Raw genomic sequence first — 19,400 nt, forward strand, 5'->3', positions numbered from 1 at the left:
CCTGCCAAGTTGGGGTCAGAAGGCCAGCACCTCAACCGTCTGAGCCACTCAGCCCGGCATTTACGGAATAAGGAGGGTAGAAAGAAATCTAAGTGAGCAGCACTAGTGTGGCAAGAAATTAATAAAATAAGAAAGAAGTGTTCATGATTGGATTGGAATAAAATTGGAATTGGGGAATGAAGTGAACGGGGATAAAAATGTTCGGCTAGGTTAACTCCTTGGTATAAAAGTAGTTTCAGTTTAATGAAAGATAATTCTTTGAAAATTGATAGGCGCATGAGAACTACTTCAAAACGGGTTTTGGAAAGTGAATTCTCCACTCCGTTATAGCATGAATGTGTAAAAATCCGATTGACAAAGGCATATCGAAGGAATTCGGTGTCAGTAATGGATTTTCTTGAATGATCGCTGTATGGAAAACAGATTTTGATACCACGATTATGAATTGTATTCAACCGAATGACCAATTAAGGGTATCTGAACACAAATTGGCATCACCAAAGGCATAGAAGACTCGTCCATAATGTTGCTGATGTGGCTAGAATGTACAGCAGCACAGAAGGTTAAAAATCTGTAGTGCCCCACTTCTCAACATAAAATGGGAACAGACAGAAGGAATTCTTGGAAGATAATAATTACACTACTACTACTACTGCTACTACTACTACTACTACTACTACTACTACGACTATGCAGTATAAATGCTGATTAACTTCATTGTTCAAGATGGCGGACTGTATTGATATGCATGAATTATATCGCAGTGCTGATAATTACATAAATTTCATAAAGGAAGTGCTTAACTCTGACAAAAGGACCAACAAACAGTGGACCAGTAAAGTACTTAATTCAGCAGATGATATGAAGAAAACTCTTGATTCATTTAAAGAAGAAATAATCAAGTTATTGGAAGAACTTACTACAGCTGAAAGCAATTAACAGAGCTACTTCGATGTTCTTCAGGTCGCTACACAGACCACTCAACCAGTTTCACAGAAAACCACCAATGTTGTGCTAGTGTCTCCGAAGGACGCTACTAAAGTTAAAAATTCGCAACAAACTATTAATATATTGCAATCTGAGATAAAATTAGCTTCACTGCATGTAGGACATCAAAAAAATTCCAAATAAGAGCGTTATATTGGAATTAAGATATACTGACGAGTGAAAGAACTTTGCGAACCATTTCCAGGAGACTGGACCTAACTTGTCTGCACGAATTCCGAAGAAAAGAAATCCTCGAATTATGATACATGGGATGGAAGTGGACTTTCCGGAGGAGGAGATGACGGAAGCCATCTTCAAACAAAATCCTCCCGTGAAGCACAGCATGCTAGATACGAATGCGTTTCAGAAGAAATGCTTTGTAAGGAAGTCAAGGAATGGAAGACCGCAGTACTCCGTGTTTGAAGTGTCATCAAGTGTTTATAACATCATAATGCGATCAGAGAGATTATATATCGGTTATTGTAGTTGTCCAGTGAACGAGTATACACGTGTGATTCGGTGTTACAAGTGCCACGAATTCAATCATTTTGCGAAATAGTGTGAAAGTCCTTTAATCTGTTCTCAGTGTTCTGATGTACATGAAACAAAAGACTGCCCTAAAAGTAAAAATGAATGCATTAATTGCAAGAACACAAATCGGAAAATGTCTTCTAGAACAAGGTATTAACACTTTAAGACTGATCATCCTGCCACATCAACTGACTGTCCCATTTATCAAAGAATCGTAAATATTATCAAACTGAAATCAATAATGACTTACATAAATCTGTTGTCCCAACGCAGAAACTGATACAAAATTCGGACTTTAATAATTTAAAACCGAAACATGTCATAAAACTTCTTTGTGTACAAGAACCGAACACCAGAGGGAACAAAGCCGTTGGATTTTGTCTGAACTGTACAGTTTTTACCAATAATAATGAACAAAACGGCGATAGACCGCGTGCCGCAATCGTAACAACTTCAAAGTCCATTTCTCAGTTTATACACTACTGTTCTCCTGACAGAGTTGTAGAGGGTGTTGACCTAAATGGCAGGAATTTCTATATATATGTAATATGTACTATGATCTAAGGATGAGTTTTAAATGTCCTCAACGGACTCTGTGTTGATTTGAAAGGCAAGCCCCTCTTAATAAATTGGAGATATTAATGCTAAACATAGTGCATGGGGAATTTCTGTGACCGACAATCGTGGAAATCATTTTTTTTTTTTTCAATTTTTGCTCCTCGAATAATCTACCAGTAATGATGGACAAATTCCAACTTCTGGTCTATATGATAGTAATAGTTTTATAGATATCAGCGTCTGTTCATCTGCACTTTTAAAACACATTGTGGAATGGAAAGTGAGTGAATCTCGTAGTATTTCTGATCATAGACTTATTGCTATAAAAATGAAAACAGTCGTAGATGCAGTTAGTGCTAATGATTCCATTACATGTATCTTAGAGCAAAGAATATTCAGTAGACTCATTTTCAGATGGCTGCTCGGAAACTTGAAAGAATAGCAGAACAGGTGCTAAAAGTGACTACAACCAAACAACTTAATTTAATGATAAATGAACTTATACAAACTATTTATAATATCTGTGAAGCGCATCGTCCGAAATTGTCGCAGAAACCTGTAAAAAAATACTGGTGGAACTCTGAACAAGATCGGATGAGAATCAGGTTCTTAGCATCATACAGCAGATTCAAGCGATATTCTTGTGAAATACTGAACCCTTGAACTTACCATTCCATCGTTGGTCGGCCACAGTTGCTACAGCAGAGCAATATATTGAACTCTTAAATCTTGGGTCGTTGCGGGAAGAAATTCGGTCACTATCTTAACCAAACGATGGGGTTCAGAAGAGAGCCTAACTAACTTGAAATGAGGAGCAAATATGTGCTTACTAACTTTTATTAAATTCGAAATGGCACGACAAGATTATTATTTTACATAAATCCTTGAAATAAAAAAATTATAAATCATTTATTACTGAATGTTTCAAACGCAGTCACATTGCATAGCGTTGATTTATTTCTCACACTATCGAAGAGTTGCTTCGGGGAAAGTAATAAATTAGTGAACAGCGAAACCGAAAAACTGAAAAAGGGGAAACCTGAAAACCAGGCACCTATTACTCCAAACGAGAACTGATAATTAATCCCCACGATCCGTGGAAAATCTGACTTTCAACAAGTAGAGTGCCTGATTTCCTCTCAATTAAGGTTATCCACCAGTCGAATACCCTTGCGGATACGGAACACCCGCCGAATGGACCCTTAATCGAACCAAATTGACTATCAGTTGCTTTGGATAGGTTGCGAAATATTATGGGAAAGCATGGTGTTCCCTACGAGTTAACAGCAGCATTCACAATTGAAATAAAATTCCACCATGTATTTGTCCTTCATGACACCCTTAAGTGATAAAATAATCCCGATGCTAAACGTGCATCATCCAAACAGCTGTTCAGAAGGAACCAACAACACCATGATCCGCGAGGATCTTACGATACGTCGTTCTGAAGGAACAAAATTGCGAAATGCAGGAAACACTTATTCATCACGCATTTAGAAGAAATGCCAAACACTGAAGTTAATTAAAAAGTGGGAAATCACTTTAAAAGTATTATTATCAAACCGATTTTCAGGTTAGAAATGGATATGTTACGCATAATAAAATTACCAGTCCACATTGAAAAAATACAACAACTTAAGGAATTCCTTCCTTCTTAAACAATGACTACCATTACAGATCCATCTACTTATTGTTTGTCGCAACACACTACCTACAAAGTTATCACTTAATCGAATTCAAAATACGTATAAAATGAAAGAACGACAAAGATTGAAAATAAATATATTACTGGCTGACGAATCGAAACCACATTCGCAACTCAAGTCTCTCACTAATACATTGAGGGTCAATATGCACACTATCAAAACGAAACGGACGTCAGAACGACAAAACAATTAAGTCCGTAAAATAAAATAAAACACCATGTACACGTACCCTCCTAATTCTATTGTTGAACGTGAACTAGGACATCTCATCATCAGTATACTCCTAGGATAACATGTAACGTCCTAAATATATTGTCGGGCGGAAGCTGGGTCGTATTATGCTTCCCCTAGCATATCAGGCGAACCAGCAATTTCAAACAAACCCTGACATTTCAGTTGTAAACCTGGTCAGACTAATAACACACAATGGAACAACGTCTCTTACTATTAAACGAACGCCAGTCGGAAAATGCAGTAAGTCTCTATCTCGTTACAGAACGTGAACTCGAAAATAAATATTTTGTGGCGAGCAATCCTCCAACTCAAACACGACCTCAGCATGCGCAATGAAGTTTTAGGGAAGAATAATAATTCCCAACACACGTCTACCATTTAGTGGATGTTGTCAAAATAATAATCATCACCACCGCATTGGAAACCCTCAAATCGCCTACCGTCGTTTCCAAATATTTATATCCATGACTATCCAGTGAAACGAAATTCAATAAATTTACACGGTCACACAACACAAACCGTGGATTCTAAATGCTCTTTTATCCTTGAGGTCACGTTATCCTAATATTCATACTGACTTTACGTAACTAGTCACTTGACTTTTACTACCAAGATTTTTAATCTTTACTAGAATCGTTTTTCACTTGGGATCTTACTAGAAATCTACTGTGCATCACACAGTGGTCGTCTCAATTTTCGGATTGTTAGCGGAATACACTACAGCCTGCCACATAAAACCTCACATTTAATATGCAGCCTGTCTCACAAATCCTTCCTCGGCAAACATAGCCTGTCTCAAAACACATTCTCCTCGCCTTATCCCGGCGGTATTACTTAAAATACAGGCTCCCTTTCACCTTCAATATTTCTACCAATATCATCTCCACATATATAAATCCTTCGCTCTCAATCCATTTTTCTTATATTTCAAGACCCTTTTCAAATTTCAATCCTCTGGTCAAAAACAATAACCACTTTCTTTTACTGTTACTACAACTTTCCGACCTCGAGAATACAACAACACACCATGAATTTTCCTATCATCGACATACACGACGTCACAAAATATTACTTCCCATGAAAAAAACATAACTTTATCGGATTTCAGTGTAAATTTCCTTAATACCTGCGATCCTTGTAAAACATACTTGTTAAATGCACTTTGAACATAGGAAAATTTTATCCCGCGGTAGACATTATTATTATTATTATTATTATTATTATTATTATTATTATTGTTATTATTATTAATAATTTCGACAAAAATTTCTGAATTCAAACGATATTTGAAATTAAGACATTCGCCACGACTACTTTATCATGATCACCTTCCTAATTTTACTCACTTCGGACAATATCTCGAAGAACAATAACACAAGATTCCAACGTCGCATTTTATAGTTTCTTGATGTGAATTTTACAAAACTAAAATTTTCACACGCTGACCAAAATTATAACACTTTTCGCCTGATAATTACAAATATCACCCGACACATGCCTTGAAAAATTGGTTGGGACAAACAACAGCCTAACTACAACATAATACAAAATATAGACAGACCTGCATTGATGTCATCTTCAATATTCTGGCTACATTTAGCCAGCTGCCCTCGTGCTTAGCCGCACATAGATACAAGGAACATCACCTTCTTAAACATATCTATCTTACAAATACTGCCTCTTCACACGTTATTAAATGACAACAAAAATCACGCACTTCCTTCGTTATGATTTTGTACAGCAAACCTCCTTCGTTCTGCAGTCAACTGCAACTGTCTCCCTTCTCCCCAGACTCGGCTTTCATTCACCCTAATACAACAGGTGTTCCACAGATAACGAAATCAGAACTACTCTGACTAGCTTCCCAACTCCCTTAACACTTTCCAATACACACGAGGTGATACAATAAAATCAGCTATGTATTTAAACAGACGCCTATGCTTTCACAGTTTTGTCGGCGAAAGTTCAGAAAAATTTCTATCACCTTCCCTTTCTAACAGTAGATATGAACCGCAGCCACGAACATGTACCAAGTTATTTGGAGATCAATCCTATACACTTTTCTGCCGACGACGGGCGTAAGCTTCCGCTGCTTCAGAAACCAGACCGACACTGAGAAATATGCAGAGGGGGGTTTCTTTTATAGTCTTATGAGGTGACGCTACTCACACCACTAAGCTTGATTATGCAATCTGCTAATTTTGCGTCCAATAGACCGATTTTCATGAAACTTGTTCCAGAATTCCGGACAGACTTGCGATTTATTTAGATGTTAATATCATAATTGTACCACACTCGCAACAGGTGAAATAAATTATTTCTGCCCGGGCTTTTCGCGGGTTTTCATCATCCATTGATCTTGGCGCGTGGAGCTAGTCCACTGATCTGACGCTGATTTGTACCTAGGCTTAACTGCATTTATATTTACCCTAGGGGTCCTGTCTTCACGTAGGGTTTAACAATAATTTAGATTATTTATTTCTGTATTTACTGTGTTGGCAAAATCTCTCGTTACGAAGAATTCCGTGAATATAAAATATTGTTGAATATTCGCAGTCCACCGAAGTGTCACGGTATTTCACGAGCTTGGGGCTCGGTCTGACATGGAGCACTCGCTCCCACGAGACAGCCAGACTCACGAAATGGCCGCCCTCAAACAAATAAAAGTAGCTTGTTATTTGAAATAAATATTGAGAAAAATAAAAAATAATTTTCTCATCGTAGAATTATGGGTTCAATACTTCGTCGAAAATATGAAGAGGCTTAGAATAAAGAACGGATTATGAAATTAAAAAATTAAAACAAAAATTGAGCTATGGAAAGCTTTTTTATCCGCACAACGAACCAGTAACCCTTGGGACATTGCATATAAAATTATACGAAGACCTGAAAATTTCAATACCCTACAATCATACAACCTTACAAACAGCGAGTGGATTCGCAAGAACCATTCATGAAGCAGCAGAGGTACTTTTGGAGAAATCCTTCCACGAAGAATCACAAGATTATCATTTTCAGAAATATGTCAGAAATTCCACAAACACTGCACCAGACACGATAATTGATTCTCCCTTTACACTTGAAGAAGTTCAACGTGTAATCAACAAACTATTTATTTCGCTGTCTGCACCAGCCCTTGTTTGGAGCCATTTCTGTTAAGCCTTCGTTTAACCTTTACAAGCTGCTCTCACTTCATCATTCCACCAAGATATTCGCTATTTACCATCTTTACACGCAGTTGTTTCTAGGCATTCCCTTGCTGTTCCTACTACAGCATCCCCATATGTCACCCATTCGCTTTCTATATCCTAAACCTCCTCACTGTTCACTGATCCGAACTTCCCACGAATCATATCCATGTACTTCTCTCTAACATCCTCGTCCTGGATATTTTCTACCCTTATCCGTTTGCAGACAAATTTCACTTTTTCTATCCTAGGCCTAGAGGTACATAGTTCACTACGGATCAGATGGTGGTCCGCATCATCGAAAAATCCCCGGAAAACCTGCACATTCTTGACAGATTTCCTGAATTCGAAGTCGGTTAAGATCGGCTTATAGTCTATTATGGATCTCATACTCGTACCCTCACATGTGTAGCGGTGAATAGCCTTTTGCTTGAATAATGTACTCGTAGCTGCTAAACCCATACTAGCACAGACGTCCAGCAAACTCTTCCCCTCCGTATCACCTTCCATATTTTTCCCACATTTACCAATCACCCTTTCGTATCCTTCAGTTCTATATCAAACTCTAGCATTGAAATCTCCCATTAGCACCACCCTATCCTTGCTGTTGGCCCTGGCTGCGATGTCGCTCAATGCTTCATAAAACTTCTCAACTTTATCCTCATCTGCACTCTCACATGCCGAATACACTGAGACAATTCTCGCCTAATTCCTCCAAACGCCAAATCTACCCACATCCTTCGCTCATTTATGTGTCTAACAAAAACTATTTTGCATGCAGTAGTATTCCTGATTAAAAGCTCTACCCCACACTCTGTCCTTCTCTTCTTAACACCCGTCAAGTACATTTTATAATCTCCTATCTCTTCCGCGTTATCTCCCCTTACCCGAATATCACTTACTCCTAGTACATCCAGAGGTATCGTCTTTGCTGACTCAGCCAGTTCTACTTTCTTTCTTCCTTCCATAAACTGCATTAAAATTGATAGCCCCCCCCCTTGAATTCCATTTCGTTTGCCAAGTCCTTACCAAGGAGTCCCTCGCCTGTCAAATGGGAGTGGGACTCCGTCACTCCCTTATGTCCGAGGCTTCCGTAAAATGTTCTGAGCTCGGTAAATTTATGAAGCAGGATGATAATCTACTTACACATAGTCCAAGTGAGGATCTCTCCTCTAACGGGTTGGGGACCACCGGTGGATTGTATGCTCACAGCCGCCTAATCACGAAGGGGTCCATAGCTCATAATATGTCCGAGATGCCCACTCCCATTCCGTAGCAACTAGTATCCCGACTCAGAGGACCACTTACTAGGCCACTCAGCCATTGTCCTTAGTTCACGAACAGGGACGTTACTTCAGTAACCGACACAATAAATAAATAAATAAATAAATAAACAAATAAATAAATAAATAAATAAATAAATAAATAAATAAATAAATAAATAAATAAATAAATAAATAAATAAATAAATAAATAAATAAATAAATAAAGATATATCTGGGAGAAGTCATCCAACCTTCAGGACTGAACCGTGAAGCAAACGGAGAAGGGATCTCTAAACTACAAAGAGCATACATACTAACTTAGAACAGATATAATAAAAAATCCATATCCTGAAATGCAAAATTAAGGCATAACAACACTGTAATCAAGCTTGGAGCGTTATACGTATCTGAAACACTGATCAATGGAGGCATATCATTAATTAAATATGTGTTAAAGCAAGAAAGAAAAGTCTTAAGGAAAATTTTGGGACCAAGGTCTACAGGGGAAATCCGGATGATAAGGAAATCTCATGACTAGGGCCAGGAATTTTAGGTTTTAACCTATTTTGTCCTCACTATTTAATTCACAAATTTCAATATATTCGTTCGTTTCACACTTCCTGGAGCAGAATAAGTAAATTTTATTGCACATAAATAAATGAGAGGTTGACACCTAAAATAACCTAAATACCTGTTTTACCTTCTTCAAATAAAGAATGTTATTTCCCCATTGAAATGCATTGTAAAATTATTTCCTCCGTGATTACAAGCAGTAGGACGGAGATAGTTCAGGTTACTACCGTTAATGGCAGCACGGCCCATGTTTCCCACTACACATGTGACACCTGGTGGCTCCTTGATGTACCTGATAGAAGAAGTTTAGTAGGAACGTAAACAGTTTCGCCACCAGTCGTCCACACGGGTGGCCCAGATTGGCTGCGCAGTAGATGTTAGTTTTCCCTCGTCCTGCTTCCTGCTCGTGACGTCATCACGGGAGCACCGTGACTGTGTAGCATACAACCGCACGTATACCTTATTTCGTTGTTTATCGCTGTCTGTCTTATAAAGAAAGGATTTCCACGCAATATCTATACGCAGTTTCATTCCGTATATTGCTATTGGTTTATATAGTGGCCTACTGTATTTTGCGTAGTGTGTGTGTCATAGTTCGTTTCTGTGAGATCTCTGTTAGGTTGCTGTGTTTCGTGCAGTGAGGTGCACTTATTTTATTTTCGTTAGTTGCGTGAAGAGTGTAATAGTAGCTAGAATGAAATTTCTGTCTTCATAGTATTATTGTAGTGTGTATATTTGCGTGTGAAATTTCTGTGTGTTCATAGTATCATTGTAGTGTATATATTTGCGAGTGAAATTTCTGTGTTCATAGAATCATATATATTTGCGTGTCATTTTGCGAAATTTTCAGTGTGAATACAATTTCTTAAATTTGTTAGGCTAAAGCAGATGATATATGTTCGAAATAACTGACAACAATGCCTGGATGTGCAGTAACTGGCTGTCTGTCATACAACAGAAAGACGAAAGGAACAGATATCGTGTATCAAAACGTTTGGATACCAAAATGTAAAAGGAAGGATTTCTTCAATGTAGCTACTTCTACTGTGTGCTCGCGGCATTTCACTGACGCCAGTTAAGTTCGCGATTTAAGAGCAGAATTACTTCATTTACCTCCCAAGAAGATCTTGAAAAAAGAAGCAGTACCTACAGAGAACCTTCCCGGTAGCATTTACAGTAGTAGTCCAGTAAGTGCACAATTATTCCTGAGAAATTCGTCAGTTTCACAGTCTTCGGAGCAAAAAATGAACAAGAACAGATCGGAGGGGCAGTTAGCCAGAGAATCTAAGAAGAGAGCTATAGAGACTCTTGAGAATGTGTCTCCGAAGAAAAGAAAAATCGATCAGTCCACGGCTACTGAAGATACTACCTCAGAGGAAGTAGAGTTCCTTTTAAAGGAAGTGAAGGCACTAGAAGAGCAAAATAGGAAATTATTTCTGATGTGCAGTAAATTGCAAATAATAAATAATTACCTGAATGAAGAACTGAAGAAAGCAAAACAAGAGCTAAGTGAAATGTCAAATCAAAAATATAGGAAGGCGGAGAGTGAAATTAATCGCGTTTTGGAGAAACTGCTTTCCAGGACTCAGATTAAAATTTTATTCAGTGATAAGAAGCATGATAAGAAGCAGACTAAGTGGACCAGAGAAGATATATGCAAGGCAGTAGTATTGCATGCTGTTTCTTTCAAATGTTACATTTATTTACGTAATAAAGGATTCCCTTTGTCCGGGATATCTACTCTGAAAAGATGGGTAAATCCCTCATTCTACTGTCGAAAAGGAATGCCCGGCGATGTACTCCTACTAATGAAAGCCCAAGCAGAAAGATTTTCTACGTTGGAGCGCGTGTGTGTGGTCTGCTTTGATGAAATGAACGTCGACGATAGAGTCTGCTACGACGAAGAGGAAGATCGCATTTTTGGTCCACACAGCAAAGTACAGTTATTAATGGCTCGCGGATTGTTTTATGCGTGAAAACAACCCATATTTTTTTTAGTATGACCTGCAAATGACTGCAGCTTTGCTTCACAAGGTTATATGCTCCGTAGAAGATGCAGGGTATAGTGTTGTTGCCATGATGTCCGACCAAAGAGCAAAAAATCGAGGTTTGTGCAAAGAACTGAAGGTTACTCATACTAACACATGTTTTCCGAATCCTCGAAGTCCGCAGAAAAGAGTATGGGTCTTTGCTGATGTTCCACACCTGTACAAGCTAATGAGAAATCATTTCATAGATGACGAGCTGACTCTTCCAGGAAACAACCTTGTTACAAAACAAACCATTGAAAAGTTGCTCGCATTAGACCACGGTGAGATGAAGATCTGTCCGAAACTCTCGTTGCAACACATAAATATAAAAGGAATGGAGCGCCAGCGAGTGTACTTCGCCATCCAGCTTTTTCCTAATCGTACGGCGCAAGCTATTCGCTTCCTTATGCCTGGTGAGGAACATATTGCATCGTTCTTCCAGCTTCTAAATGACTCATATGATATCCTCAATGCAAGAACACCTAATGATAAGAAAAAGCTCGCAACTGGGTACGGTAATGATCATCAAGTCCAAGGAGGAATTCTAAGGCAGCTGTACACATGCTGTGAACGGATGAGAGTTGGTAAATGGAGTCAATTGCTCCCATTTCAGAAAGGTTTCATGACGACCATCCGTTCATTATTTGGCCTTGTAAGTGACCTCTAATATCTCAACATGAAGTACATTTTGACTGCTCGATTAATCCAAGACTGTCTGGAAAATTTATTTTCTCGGATAAGAGGATTCGGACATTTCTCTGAACATCCGCTACCAACCGAGGTGAAATTTAGATTGAGACGGTTACTTCTGGGCGCGAACTCAGAAAATATTCCGTTATCCAATCAAACTGCAGTGATTTCAGCAATTGATAATGTGATACTGATGTCTAAACTTGCAGATTTGCTGTCGGATATGTCTGAAGCATTACGCATGGTTGAAGGTGAGACAGAAATTCGGGACTTTGCGATAGAAAACCGTGCCGTTAATGATTCACCGAAATCTACAGCGACACCCATTGTTCAGCAGAAGGATTTCGGTACCTCGCTGGCTACATCGCCTACAATGGAAGAAAATATGACAGGTCGATGGAAGTCCCACTGGGGACAGCCCCTGTGGGATGGATAGAAGTGTTATCTCGGGTAGGTCTACTCGTTCCATCGGAAGAATAGCTAAACCAAGTAAAGGAATTTGAGTTAATTTTCACGGACACTCACGGACGTGCTGAACTGCCACGCATATCTAATATTATACGCAAAGTGTGTCAAATAATTAGCAGTAAATTCCCCGCTGTACCACCAGAAATAGTAAAAATGTATGTTAGAACGAGAACATCTCTACGCATACGACAAATCAACATTCGGGCAAGGGCTGAAAAATCCATAGCAGCTCATCGGCGAAAGGCACGGCAGTGGATTTCATCTTCAAAAGCAACCACTTCATGATATCTGATCTCACAGGTAGGACTGTGTTCTAACTAAGTGTTTTTCCTGTTCTTTCTTATTCTTTAATTTTAAAAAGTAGGAATATCTATGCAGGGTTTCGAATATGAACTTACTTCTGCTGCTGTTATAATATGTGTTAAGCTTTAAACTCGATACCTGCGGAAGTGAGTCAGTATATCGTATGTTAACATACGGTAGTTCCATTACGGAAGTTCTGCTGTCAACATTTAATATTTTTTATGTTGACAGATTTGAGAGCGCGTAACCTTCCTCAAACTTAATAGAGGAACTTGGATTTGTTAATAAATTTCAAGCGTTGGTCAGTGTACCGTCACGTTACATTTACGCCTTATTCGTAATAGAGACAATGAAAACTTACTATGCTGTACTCTCTTTCGAACTTAGCAGTAAACTTTATGTCTGGTCTGCAGTTAGTTCCGGGAAACTGTAATGTTGGCTGGTATTATGAGATTCCAACTGATCTGCGCGCTCTGGGCTCGGCTACTCTGCTCCTACTGTGACGTCATTTCGTTAACCAATAGCAGCTCGTCTCGCGTTGGGCCCAACCTTTAGTAGTGTTTAAGAACCTTGAGTCGTCCACAGAGTACAGCCAGCAGAGTGTGTGGTGAATGGTTCCTGCAGTATTTTCTAACCGTAATTGTTGTATAGCGAAACAATGCCTAAGCCGCACGTATTGAAAAAATGAATTGCTACAGATCGACACTTCATTATCGATGACCGAGTAGTCTTCTGTCATGCATGATTCAAAGAAGTACGTTTCCCGTAACTGACCTAAAACGTGAATTGCAATACCCTAGCTCGTTTACTGAAGAGTACTTAGGATTTGGATTCTTAATTTCAGGTTAAATGTGAGCAGAAATTCCATCTTGAGTAGCATAAATCTGTAGCTGCTCACATGGCTAGCGTAGCAAGGAGAAATAAGTCCAGCAGCAACAGTAAGCAAACCTTTATCTCTTCCACAGTTGACAGGCCTGAAGATAACTTTAACTTTCGCCTATGTCAGGCGTTGGTGTCTGCAAACGTCCCACGGAACGTGCTAAGTAACCCGACCATGAAAACATTCCTGGGAGACATCAATGGCCACAGTATACATAATGAATCCACTTTAAGGAAGAATTACTAGCAGTTTCCCGCTGGCTCCGCCCGCAATGTACAAAGTATGGTGTTGTTTGTTACTATCCTCACGGATGTATTTGCAAAGTTTCGAGTTAATGAAATAAAGCATATGATCTGCTGTGGTAATAGAATGTAATATTATGTCAACGAAACATTTGAAAATACATCACACAAAGAAACTGAATTAAACGTTCCTTGGAACAACACTACGCGCCGAAATGTTAAAAAGTGCTTCAAAGATCTTTGTCATGGAGACAAATGTACTCATATCTTTTCTCATAATCTACCAATTTAAGTAATTATTATTACCTCAAAAGAAAAAGATTGATCAACTGAGTGTTTTTACACCAAAACCTACTGTGTACCTCAATTAGAACGAAAGATATGATTGCATTAATAAGCAAAAATGTTGAAGAAATGAGACGTCAAATTGAATGTGCACTCTTAACTTTCCTCAGAATCAACCAATTTGAATAGTTAAGAGCTAAAATGAAAGAACATGATCTACTAAGTGTTCGTAGGCCAAAAAAAACTCCGTACCTCAATTAGAACTAAAGATATGATTGCTTCAAAGAGAAAAAAATTAAAAAATCAAATAATTTCAGGAAGGCGGAAGTTAAGTGATTTATAGTACCTGATGAAAAATATGTGCATCAATACCTTTCAGTTAAAAACTATGAAGGAAATCGACTGGTTATAATGGCCGGACTCACTGACTTTAGTTTTCATATATATTTTTTTAATATATAGATTTGGATTCTGTTTACCAGAAGACAGATGAAATAAGAGAAGATATAGGTGATCACTATATTTGGTGTTCTGTCGATGAAACATCTGACAGTTGCGGTCGCTTCATTGTGAATGTGGTAGTAGGTAGGGCCTAAGCTGGATCAAAATGAACCAGGTAACCCTCACCTAATTCTTTGTAAAGAAATAGAACAAACTAACAACAGCACAATAACCTGTGCAGTGAGGGATGATTTACGCATACTGTGGCCAGCAGAAGATAGTAAGTTTCTTTTGTTAGTTTCAGACAGTGCTGCCTATATGTTGATGGCAGGGCAGGTTCTACAGTATTTCTACCCGAGTATGCTACATGTTTCGTGCTTGGCCCACGGCGTGCACAGCCTTGTGGAGGAGATTATAAGGAACTTCAGTGACTTTAACAGCGTGGTTTCTTCAGTCAGGAAAGTTTTCTTAAAAGCCCCAACACGTATACAGTGTTTCAAAGAGAAAATACCAGCAACACTTCTTCCACCAGAGCCGATAATTACCCGCTGGGAAACTTCGCTGTCTGCTGCTATTTACTATGCTGAGAACCTAGAAGGAATTAAAAATGTCATCAATGACTTAGATGAAACCTAAGCTTCCTACATCGCCAAGGCCAAGAAATCGCTTGAGTGTCCGACTCTTGTCGCGTCCATAACATATATTACGACACATTTTTGTTTTATACCAGAAGCTATTGTCCAGTTAGAAGTGCAACCTTGCCACTCAAAGATTCCCTGGATATCATTGGCAATGTTTCCAGAAGAGAAATACCTGGGCTATTGGGAGTGGGATGTTCTTCGAAGCTGCAGAAGATTCTTCAACGCAGTCGTGGTTTCGAAGATACGAACGTCATCAATTCAGTATTACAGTGAGAAAAGTTTTCAGGAAAATTACCCCTACAACCTGCTGTATTAGCATCTATGTACTACGCTCTAATGACGTCATGTTCCGTTGAAGGAACTTTTTCGTCATATAAGAATGTGTTACGTGACAACAGGAAATCATTTACGACAGAAAATTTGGGTATGTACGTTGTTATTTACTTCAATGCAAAAAAATAACTTACAAAGGAAACAGTAAAGTATATTCTCTGCGTGTTTTTATGAATATGAATATGACAATGTAAACTTTTGTGAATTAAGTACATAAATAAATTTTTAAAAACTACGAAAACAGAAAATTATTGCTGCCTGTATTGATCCTGTAGGAAAAACCTAAAATCACTTATTTTAAGAATACAAGAAACCTCATTGAAGGTTTCTGCCACCTGAAAATCCCATACCAACACCCAGAGAAAATCTCGGACGCATTAAGGAAAATACGTTTGAAATATTATGGACATATTCTCAGAATCAGTAATCAGGGATTGACCTAAAGAATTCTGAACCATGTCGTATGAATGAAAGTAAAAAGCAATTGCCTGCTCGAAGTTGGAAAAGTTCTTCAGGAAATAGGCATCACAGATGACAATGTCTAAGACAGAACTTAATATAGAAAATCACCGCTTTACACACCATCCAAGCATTACCACCAAAAGGACCTGGCCATAAAATCGCAGGAAAAGCCACAGGAAGAATGTGAGGAGAAAACGGCAACGACATCTGCTAAATAAGTTCAATCGCGCTCATTAGTTGTCATAGTGAAGTAAGGAAAAATAAATATTAATTAAAGCCCATGAACGAGATATAAATCGAGCCCAGATCCCTGGGCATAAGGTGCTACTATGGCTGGCTCAAACAGGAGTCGCACGGGATCTGATAAGAGAGTAAATGAAGTAAAAGCTAATATTGATCAGTCAATGCATGCAACGTTAAATATTTGTTGAGGGAATAATTAATGCGGATGTTGTGATACAATGAGACCTACGGACTTCAATTAATTGACAGTAATTAACAATGGAAATGAAATTGTTGTTTCCTAAAACAGTACTTGTAAACCAACGTTCAATTATTCGTTTTAATATATAAAAGCCAAGCCATGGTGGCCTGTAGAAGATTTGAACAATTTTTTTTTCACAATTGGTTTTACGTCTCACAGACACAGAGAGGTCTTATGGCGACAATGGGACAAGAAATGTCTAGGAGTGGGAAGTAAGCGGCCGTGGGCTTAATTAAAGTAGAGCCCCAGCATTTGCCTGGTTTGAAAATGGGAAACTACGGAAAACCATCTTTAGGGCTGCCAACAGTGGGGTCGAACCCACTACCTACCGAATGCAAACCAACATATGCGTGCCCTTAACCGCATGGCCACCTCGCTCGGTGGTTAGAATATTAACTCTCCCACTGTTCATAACCTCGGTACCGTACTAACTTCTTTTCTGCCTATTTATGCTGTAAGTTGAGTTGACACCCCTGAGAGTTGTTCCTCTCACAGGTTTCTAAGGGGCGATGACCTCGATGTTAAGCCCCTTTAAACAACAAGGAACAAGCAAGCACAAGTTTCTAAATTTCTCAATTTCGCCACTGGAGATGAGATTCATCAAGATTTTGTGAAACAAACTTTATCCGGTACCTCATCGACTGATATTTAGCAGTACGCCAAGGGTAATATGGCCATTAAATAATATTTCTCAGGTTTACATATCAATGACTTACTTAGACAGCTGCCGACTTAATATATCACGATCATAAGTACTGAACCGCCAGTTTCATGTGGAATTTGAACCTACGGGACGTAATTTCATATTAGAAATTCCATGTGCACTGGCCGCGATTCTAATACACTGAAGAAAATGGAAATTTCAACACCCAGAATGAGTGGTGCTACATTGCTGCAATTGAACATGCAGAACGAGTGTTCGGTTGTGATTCGATGGTTACACTTTGAGGTCCGTCTGACCGCAAGTTTGGACAACAATCAATACAGGATGTGCCCACCACGAGCTGCAATACATTAATGAATTCGTCGAGGCATGGAGTCAATAAGGCCCTGGATCGCTTCCTGAGGAATTGTGGCCCATGCTTGCTGCACTGAACGGATCAGTTGTTCCAGAGTTGTGAGTGGCTGAAGACGGTTGGCCAGTTGTCGACCCATCATGTCCCACACATGCTCAATAGGACTGAAGGTCCGAGGATCTGGCGGGCCATTCTAAGGTTGTGATGTCGTGGAGAGCTTCTCTGGAGGTGCGTGCAGTGTGAACCCGGGCATTGTCCTGCTAAAACATCCCATTAGCAATGTTCGCCATCATAGGGACAACCACTGGATTGAGTACCCTATCAACGTACTGTCGAGTAGTCATAGTGCCCTCAACAAGCACTAATTGTGATTTCACATTAAAGCCAATAGCTCCCCAGACCATAATGCTTGGTGTTGGCCCTGTGTGCCTCTCGACAATAAGATCTGGGCGGCCCCTCTCCCCGGTACATCGGCGCACACGATTCCGGCGATCACTGCGGGCAAGACAGAAGAGCGATTCATCACTAAAGACGACCCTATACCATTTGTCGACCCACGTTGATTTTTCTCGACACCAGGCCAGCCTTACACGACGCTGTTGTGGGGTCAATGGAACACCTTCTGCAGGGACACGGGCTCGTAAGCCAGCTGCACGCAGGCGATTACCAACTGTTTGTTGTGTAACGTGGGGTGCCACAGCTGCTCAAATTTGCGCTGCTGTTGCATGGGGTTCCATCCGGGCCATCCGAATGATGCGGCGATCCTCCCCTCACAGTTGTCTGTCGCGCTGGGCCTGTGCCAGGTCTACGAGTGTGGGTACATTCATTTGACCACTGCTGCCATACACGTTGTACCGTACATGTCTGTCGGCCAACACGTGCAGCGACAGTCCTTGGCGATAATCCAGCCTCAAACGGCGACAGTTGTTGATAGCTTGCTCTTCTCTGTCGTCGAGGCATGTTTGACGGGGAACACTTCACTGCACAGACTGTAAGTCAACTACGCTACACCAGAGTCCGTATACTGGAGTTGATTCCTCCGCGACCAATCACGTCGGGAGACCTGTAGCCACAATCCAATGGGTCTGAAACTTTGATTGTTTACATACCTACATGGCATCGTTCCTTATCTTGAAAATCAACACAAACGACCAATGCCTTCATGGTGTTGCAATTTCCATTTTTTTTTTAAGTTTAGCAGCCGCATTGGTGAGAAGCCAATCAGGACGGCACTCAACTATCACAACTTCCTCAATCCTAGATGCTTTGCTAGTAATTTTGTTTAATTCCCGGTTTGTGCACATTGAAGATAACGACCCTAATGCCATCACATATGTTTAAAAAGTCGTGTATTTCGTGCTTTTGATATTCCTCAGAGTGCACTATTATTTCGGTCGAGAAGTGGGAACAAAAAGTAGTCTGTCAGTGAAATGCCGAGAAGCAATTTTTCTCGTTCATTCCGTCGTGGTCCGTGACAACGGAACATGCTGTTTCGAGGTAACAAGGAAACTTATAGAATAGTACGTTTAACAGTGCTTATACGGCAAATTAATAAATGCTACTACTACCGGACGAGTTGGCCGTGCTGTTAGGGGCCGCTTTCTTCCCACCCCTAGGCCTTATCTATCCTGTCGTCGCCGTAATAACTATCCGTGTCGGTATGACGTAAAACAAATTGTAAAAAAATGCTACTGTCCTAAAACGGCTTATTTTCTTACTATCAGTTTGATGTCTCACTAAGACATAGTCTAGGCTTCGGCAACGCTGGAGTGAGTGAGGGCTAGAACTGGTAAGGTAAGAATACAGCCCCGGCATTGTCTGGTTGAAAATGAAAAATTACGGATAACTATCTTGAACTCACTACGTCCTCATTGCACTATTACAGTGGAATAGCTGTTAACACATTCATGATCTTTTAAACTACTCGAATATGTAGTGTACACAGACTTCCCAAGGGGCTGAACCAGCAGACTGTCAGGTAAGTGGCAGCCGGGACTCGATCAGAGTATCGGGAAAGGAACAACCCAGTATAGGAATATTAAGTTGCAATGAGGATTACCTTGTAATGACATGCACATATATT

This window comes from Anabrus simplex, chromosome 2 (genome assembly GCF_040414725.1).
Source record: "Anabrus simplex isolate iqAnaSimp1 chromosome 2, ASM4041472v1, whole genome shotgun sequence".
NCBI classification, from domain to species: domain Eukaryota; kingdom Metazoa; phylum Arthropoda; class Insecta; order Orthoptera; family Tettigoniidae; genus Anabrus; species Anabrus simplex.